Genomic DNA, 6,897 nt, shown 5'->3' with positions numbered 1-6,897 from the left:
GGGGAATTATCTATCATGTAAGGATGATACCTCATCTGTAAACTGGGAAAATGAATAGTATGATCCTCAAAGAGTTGTGATGAGGTTAATATAAGATAAAATATATAAAAGTTTTCAATCAAAACCTTGTAAATAGTACATCCTCAAGAAGTCTCACTCTCTTTTATTACCATTATTACATTATCTTTTAGCCTAAAATGAAGCCACATCTATGGGTTCAAAATATCTTAACTCCTTTGTATTCCAATACTAGAGAAGTTTTCCATACCCCAGCTTTCACACAACCAAAAAACATTATTTAAAGTCCTCTTCTTTTCTATAAGAGAGGTACAAAAAGTAGCTTCCAATATTGCTCACAAGTGATTTACTCTCTAATAAGAGGTGTGACATAAACATAAATTATTAAAACACAAACCAAATGTTAGTAAATGTAAGCTAACATGATCCAGGACAGTGGTATCAAAGCAGGAGTCTTGGACTCCATCATCGATACTCATGAGAAATTCTTAGAAATACATATTCTCAGATCCCACCCTGTATGCATGAATCAGAAATTCTGAGGTTGGGTGCAGCAATCTACTATAGCAAGACCTCCTAGTGATTCTGATACCCAGGAACGATGGCAAGCGTGGCTCCAAGACAAAACACCTCCCACAGAGGAGATTGACAAGGATGTGAAGGGGACAGCATTTGACAAGCCTAGGAGTAAGAATGATTTGGCCAAGGAGTAAGGCAAGTTATTAATATTTTGTCTTAAACACTAATTATATGAGGTAATCATACAGGGTAGTAAAAGTATGTCAAGATTAAATTGTAGATCTAGTTGTTACTTAAGCAGGGTCATGTTGGGTCCCTTTGGTCTTGGTCTTCTGCAAAAAGAAAGTTTTGGGGCAAGGGAGATATATGGTCAGATTAATTTAGCAACAATGTGTAGATCAAAACATGGGATGGTATGTAATGTATAGATTACAACAATGGTTAAAGGCTTGAAGACACCTTGAAATTTCTTGCTGTAATTTGTGAATTTTAGAAATACTTGGATTCAGGTACATCTCTGTCCAGGCTTTCAGGATACCTGACATCTTTCAAACTATCTCAAATGAGTTTCCACTCTATAACAATGTTACTGGCACTTACTAAGTTGGGTAAGTGCTAAATGCTTTGCATGTTTTGTCTTTATGCAATTCTTACAAACACCCCATATCACCAGGTGGGCTATATTCTCACCATTATATTATAGATGAGGAAATTGTAGACTGGGCAAAGTTATATACACTGGCCAAGTTTCACAGCCAGTGTACATGGAGTCTGAATTTGAATCCAGGTGGTCTGACTCTCAGAACCCTACTCATAACTACTATGCAACATTAAGTGTAGCCATGCTACAACTTAATCTTTTAATGTATAGATATAAACAGACTTGTCTGATGATAGAAAGTATTAGTAAGAATAAGGTAAATGATGCCTGGAATCATGACCAACTAGGTGAAAGGTTTAAGAACATGAGTTTTGTGGACAGGAGGTAGAACTGAGTTGCATTTCCAACAAATCCTTAGCTCTATAATTATGTATAAGGTCCTTAAGATCTCCTGAAAACTGTTTCTTTGTTTTCAAAAAAGTTCATTGTTACAATTTTAAGAAATCTCTAGGAAATGTAAGTGCTGAATACAATGCTTAAATATAAACTCATTTAAATGAAATCAGACAGTTAAAGTGCAAGCCGTGCTTCACAGAGAAAAGAACACAGGTTTTGCACCTTAGTTTGCCTGCTTCTCACTAACTCAGGAGCCTTGCTGGACTGGGTCATATGGTTCTAATGCGGTTAAGAAACCTTTTATTGAACTCTGTTCCAGACTTATACCGTGTCCTGTGGGTGCAGGAGAAGTTGGACATCACCCCTGCCCCAGTCTCAGTGGATCAACGTGTTTTCACTGATTAAAATGGGTGAGTGAAGACGAGAAAGGTTTTACTAAACTGATTTAAATTATATTGATTTTTAAATTAAACCTATGTTAATTGTAATTATTTGTCACATGCCTCTACTAGCATTGTAATATAATAAGTGAAAGTAAAAAGAATCTTACCTAATAAGCTTTAATTTTCCTCAAGTCTGTTCAAATTAGATCAGAAAGGAGTGGCTATGAGGCCTGCCTAGTCTTGAAGTTTCTGTCAGGGCTCCTAGCCCAGGTGATATCATTTCATATGACCATCCTCTCAGGACTATGAACAAATATGAGCCTCTCTTCTAATGTTAATACTTCAGGAGCTGGACGGGGCTGTGTGAGAACCAGCCTACACAAACATACTTTTTCATCCTACATTTTTTAAACTTGGTAGTTATTTTTTATTTTCCATTTTTTTACAAATAGTAATTATCAGTGCAAGTCTCTTTGTGGATATTTCACTGTTCCCTTTCTTCCACTTTTCAGATTTAAATAGTAAGACAAGCAGTTAAGCAAATAAAAACTAATAGGCTTGATGCAGAGGCAGAGGCACTTAATGTCAGAAGGGAAGCCAGCTGGGTCAACAACACTCTGAACAAGTTTTAAAGCTGGAGTGGAGCAGCCCTTGGCTTCAGTTTCTTTCTGCTTGTATTCCCTCTGACCTGGGGACAGTCGCTCATTTGCTCTGAGCCTCAGTTTCCTATGTACTAAGGGGAGATGACAGCAATGTGAAGAATACATGAGATGTCTATCCACTGCCCTCTGTACTTCTCTAGTGCAGAGTGAATATGCAATAGTTTTTATCATGAATAAAATTTGTCTTCTTTTATTAATTTATTTTATTTCTTTCTCGGTCATACCCAATAAAGTGATCTGCAAATTAAATGTGTTCAGGAAGTTCTTACTAAATAAATCAAACTCTAATATACATCACAATGGATAGCAGTCATGCAAGGATGTCACTTAATAAATTCTATGTCTTATAAGTACTTTTAAAAAACCAGGCCTGGGGATATAGCTCAGTGGCATAAGTGCCTACCTGGCAAGCACAAGGTCCTGAGTTTGAATCCTGGTACCAAAAAAAAGAAGTAAAACTGTTATTTTTCGGGCTGGGGATGTGGCTCAGTGGTAGAGTGCTTGCCTAGCATACACAAGGCCCTGAGTTCAATCCCTAGTACCACAAAAAAAAGTACTTCCTTCTCATCTGTTGCCAATAGTATCATATAAAGGGGAGAAAAAGAACAGAACTGATTAGTATGAAAGGAGCAGACTCTGTTGAGAAGACAGAAGCTTCCAGTGCTTCCCATGGTGATGAAGCAGCAACCTGCCTCCACCTGTACCACATCACCCACCACTCTTAGTCACAGGGAGAGCCAAAGCCCTCATGTCCTTTAATTTGCCACTCATAGTATGCATCTATGTATAACTTTAAGGAAACTTCCAGGCTGTTTTCTGAAATGATAGTAAAATCTAACATTCTCATGAGCAACATACACAAGTTCCACTTGCTCCAAGATATTGTAAGCACATAGGGCAACCAAGCATGTAATATTCACCATTCAAACAGGTTCATTATGCCCTCTCATGTGGTCATAATTTACATTTTCCTAATGAATAGTAATACTGGGCACTATTTCATGTGTATACTTTTATGTCATCTGCATACCTTCTTTGGTGAAAAATCTGGTCCAGTTTTTAAAGTCAGATTGTTCTGAAAGAGTAAATAAAGACCAAAATGTACAATAGATACCATGAAAGGGAAATAAATTGCTCAAAGGAAGAAACAACTGGGATGAGGGAAAGGAGAAAAGAAAGAAGGGAAGAAAATATCTATAAGGGTATTTGGGATAACTGTACTGCTCATATCTAATGTTGTATTGAAAGAACTAGTTAATACTTAAATATTTTGCATGCTTATATCTGGTAATCTAAACAACTAATTTGAAGACAACAATATGCAATGTATCAACCATCAGTGAATTCTTACCATCTTGTCTACTGAAGCGCTGTACCATTTCTAATGGTTTTTTGTTATTCTTTATTCTTTTTAATGGTTTGATCAATCTTACATTCTTACATCTAGTAATCTGAGTAAATTTGTTGAAGATAACTATATGTAATATAGCAACCACTGTTAATTCCTCTCATTTTGTTTTGAAACCCTCTACAATTTTTATTGTTTTTGCTGTTTTGTTTTTGTCTACATTGTTGTTATTTTGTTACTTTTTATTCTCCTTAAAATAAAAAGCATTAATTAATTAATTAATTAAAATCACGGTGTTAATGTTCTTATTTTTGAGTTGTCGGTCTTTCACATATCCTGGATAATAGTTGGTATTTATCAAATATCATCTTTCAATATATGGCTTTCTTTCTATTTTCTCAGAAATGTGTTTTCACAAAGCAAAAGATTTTAATTGCGATGGAGTCCAATTTACCAATGTCCTCTTTTGTGTCTTAGCTAATGAATTGTTACTGGTAGCTGAAAAGATCAAGGTTAAGAGAAATGTGTGGCTCTGCTGTGCCCTGAAGGAGCTAAAGTGCCATTTAATTTTTCATGCATGTCTTTGGCATAAAGCATAGTGAAACCCGGCAAGTATTTTCTCCCAAATAAAAAAAGTCATTCCAGGGTACCTTATTATTCAAAGCAGCTAAAATTTGGCTGCTGGTATTATATTATGACTTGCTTCAGCAACAGAAACTCTGAATCGCCACTACATTGTGATAAGCCAGCAATGAACTCTGAGCCACATGGACTCATCTCCAAGATCTGTCAGGCATTTTACAGACAACTGCACTCCTCAAGGAAGCAATGTTCGCCCTGTTATACAACATGAAAGCTTTTCTTCCTGGCATTTTCTATTCAGATGCTGTGAGAAAGCACTGGAATTACTTTTCTAACTAGAAACTTCCTTGCTTTTCATTAGCTTGGTCACATCTGCAGAGTTTTTATTTCTGTTCTTATGAGGGCTCCCAAGTAGTAAGCCGTGATGCACACTGCTTCAATGAGTCAAATCACTGAGTAAGCCAAGCAGGATGTGCAACCAGATGGATGGCATCTGGCCAGATTGAACTCAGGCTTGAATATCGTTTCTGGGGGTGCCAGTTGATACGTGCCTGTCTTATCCTTTGGGGGCGGGGTTAATGCACATTTCTTGAGGAACTTAACCTGCTTTCTGTAATAGGCATGACCTAGAAAATCTTCCAAATGTATCCCTTTAGAGAAGAACTAAAAGAGTAACCAGTTTTAAGAATGATAAAATTACATAATCACACTACAAAATTTACATAGTGGGAGAGCATAGCATGGTTATTGAATGAGACGGCTCTGAAGTCAGCTGGCTCAAGTTTAAATTTTAGCTTACCTGTTAAGAGCTGTGATCTGACACTGGACCTTATTCTCTTGGTCTCTAATGTGATCAGAAGGAACTTATTCTATGAGCAGTGTTCTCAGAATTAAATGAGATACTGCACTACCTGAGTACCATGCCCAGAACATAAGCACTCAACAGACACTAGCATTGTGTCTAATACTACTGTTACTACTACCATGTGTACAGTATGTGTTCTGGTAAACCCTATTTCTCCAGGTTTTGGTGTCTTTACTTCCCAAAGGCTGCTTTTAACTGCTGTTTATGTAAATGGGCCAAGAAATGTTGTTAAACTTCCCTCGGTGCAGATCTCAGGGGATGCACTTGTGGCTTGTCCTGTGTCACCCTGGCAACCATCCCCTCTCCTATGGCTGAACTTTTCCCAGACATGAGCCCTTGACATCTCTGCAGTCTTTGCCTTTTGCTTCTCAGCATCATCTGTGCCACAACTCCATTCCACAGTAGCCACGGTCCCTCCTTCCCTCTAACCTGCTGTTCCTTCCACACCACTGATCTGCACTTTCTTCTTAGGGAACCACATTCTTTTCTGGCCAAGTGGAGAAAGCTTTCTGCTTATTTATCACCACCCTTTGAAACAACCTGGGTCTTGAAGTTTATATCTTCTGATAGCCCAGAAGTGAATCTTAGTCTTTCAGTTATACCTGTTTTATGGATTAACTTCACACAAGATGCAATGTCTGGCCCAGGAGGGGTGTGTGTGTGTGTGTGTGTGCGTGTGTGTGTGTGTGTGGTGTGACCACCCAGAACCATGATGAGCAGATCATTTATCTCTTTGCTCACTAGAAAGAGCCCTCATGTGCCCCTCCCTGCCCTAAACCCTGCATATTCCATGACCCAGTCTCCTTGATAAACTTATTTGCTATTGGGCTTAGGCAAAAGAAGACACTTGCAGAAGACAAATGTAGAAGGAGACACCAAACCAGAATGACTTTTGCCTGTCTACTTCAGTGACCATCTTTGTAAGAGCTCAGTCTCTTGGCTGTTCCACCTTATACCAGGTGAACCTTCCCTCTAGGACCCAGCCTCTTCTAGGCTGTTTCCTTGTGCTGCCAGCTCTGGACAGGTACCCCCAGATCCAGGGCATGAGTGACTCCACTTTGACCCGTGGCCCTCCAGCTGAGAGAAAGCAGTACCTTCTGGTTGTAGCATCTGGTCACCTTGCTTTGCCCTGTTGGCTGTCTCTTCTAACACCAATGTAACTAAATCTTACAATTAAATTGCTTTCATCTATCTGGGCCTTGACTGGTTCACATCCTCTTACCCTTCTTTACTAATAATAATGCTGAATGGTGGTTGAAAACATACAGTAACATTTGACTCTCTTTTATTTCCAGCAAAATCCCTGCGCTCCTGGAATGCACACTCCAAGTAGAAGAGGCTTCAGATCTGCCCATGTTAAAAAGAGTATTAATCCCGGTTTCTCACCACCAGTCCTTACTTCATCCTCTGTTGCCAGGTCCTGCAGGGCTCCTCGTGAGAGTTTTACCCAGCTCAGATGTGGAAAAGCAGACCTCAAGCTGAGTTTAGCAGCAGGAGTAGCAAAGTTATTGCAGCATACAATT

Source organism: Chinchilla lanigera, unplaced genomic scaffold (assembly GCF_000276665.1).
Source record: "Chinchilla lanigera isolate Chin_1 unplaced genomic scaffold, ChiLan1.0 scaffold00016, whole genome shotgun sequence".
Taxonomy (NCBI): Eukaryota; Metazoa; Chordata; class Mammalia; order Rodentia; family Chinchillidae; genus Chinchilla; species Chinchilla lanigera.
The sequence above is the reverse complement of the archived record's forward strand: the minus strand, read 5'-3'. Positions refer to the sequence as shown.